This window comes from Nanorana parkeri, unplaced genomic scaffold (genome assembly GCF_000935625.1).
Source record: "Nanorana parkeri isolate BGI_ZX_2015 unplaced genomic scaffold, ASM93562v1 scaffold2853, whole genome shotgun sequence".
Lineage (NCBI taxonomy): Eukaryota > Metazoa > Chordata > Amphibia > Anura > Dicroglossidae > Nanorana > Nanorana parkeri.
In genome coordinates, this window is record NW_017309121.1 from 87,937 (window position 1) to 89,523 (window position 1,587).

General features: G+C 46.1%; 1 pseudogene; it reads left to right on the top strand.

Annotated features, from left to right (window-relative positions):
* The first annotated feature begins 528 nt into the window (after positions 1-528).
* Positions 529-1,367, top strand: LOC108802421 (annotated as a pseudogene).
* The last annotated feature ends 220 nt before the right edge of the window (positions 1,368-1,587 follow it).

Consider the following 1,587-nt stretch of genomic DNA (forward strand, 5'->3'; position numbering starts at 1 on the left):
CTGATAATATGACACAGAACTGCAGTTCAGCTGCTGCAGAACCTCTTCGAAGAGAATCATCTGCAGAGCTCAGAATGACTGACAGATGACAGTGATCCAAGAGGCTGATCACAAGTATCGCAGCTGCTTGTGTTTTCTCTTCCCTACTGCTGCTATATGTGTGACATGACACAGCCAGCTATTTGTCCATTTTACAAGGAAAGAGTAGTGGGCATATTAAAAGGAAAGACTAGTGACAAATGGATAACTGCTCATTAAGACAAGTAGTGCTCAGCAATTAATAATGACAGAATGAGAGCTGTGCTGGCTTGAAGTGTACTCTGATCACTTTTAAGAGGCGATGTCAGGAGACCCAAAGACTTTGATTAGCCATCTAAGACTAGGATGTGCCTAGACAGCTTGCCCCATTGATTGTCATAGGGATGAGGTCTAATGCGCACCAAGGACCAGCATAGCGCCCTCCCCTGGGACTCTGCTTGTCGATTTTTGGCATCGCCCTGCACATATTCTTCCTGGAGAGATGGAAGACATCTGTGTCCAGCTGGGATCCCACTACATGTGATCTATGGAGTTTGTAGAATCCCCCAGGGGTGGCACTGTACCCACCGCAAAGCCCGTCATCTCTCTGCAAAAGGATCCAACTTGAAGACATTCTTTTCTACTTCTTTGGAAACCTCAAGCATAGATCAGAGCAGCATCGCGTGTAGGAGAAGAAGAAGAAGAAGAAGGAACCTCCTTGATCTGGCTGCTGCAGGCAGACATCCTAGCTGTGAGATCACCAGTGTTATAAATATCTCAAGCAGTGCCAGTGTGCAGGTTGGGTCTCTCACTAGAACTGAGCCATGCCTACCATCTCTGCACGCACACATCAAGCCTCTGGCTCAGTGCAAAATAGCCACTGACTCACTAACTGGCTGCTGCTGCTGCAGGAGCCACTGGGGAAGCAAAATGCTCTTGGGATACCCCTCATTGGAAGAATGAGCTTTCCTTCCTTCTGTTTTGTCATATTATTTTTACTAGCCACATCCAACCTCTGGACCTCAGTGTCAGCAGCAGCCCCCAAGCAGAAGAAAATTAAAGGACAGCTTGCCAAGGGGTCCATCAACGTCAAGAGAACCATCCCATCCTCCTCTGCAGCCTCTTCTTCCTCTTTATCTCCAGCAAGTTCCCTGGCATCAGAGCCCAGGGGTTCCCTGTGGAGCACAGCGGGGCGAAGGACTGGCAGTTTGTACTGCAGAGTAGGCATTGGCTTTCACCTCCAGATCCACCCGGATGGCAAAGTCAATGGCTCCCATGAAGCTAATAATTTAAGTAAGTTGCTTGTTTACAGATTGCTCCATTCTGGCATGCAAGACACCAGAAGCTAAATTACTTACATAACCGTTTGTGTTTCATTGTCCCAAGCTTGTTATTAAGACCTAATGGAAAGTAGCGTTGAACCTTGAGTTACTCTGCATCCACCTGTCTTTGGCAGAACCACCTCTTCACTACAGAAACATTATAATTGTACAAATATATTAAAGATAGTCAGCATAACAAGAGGACAGTCTAAAAGCTTACTTCGCTGAATATATATATATATATATA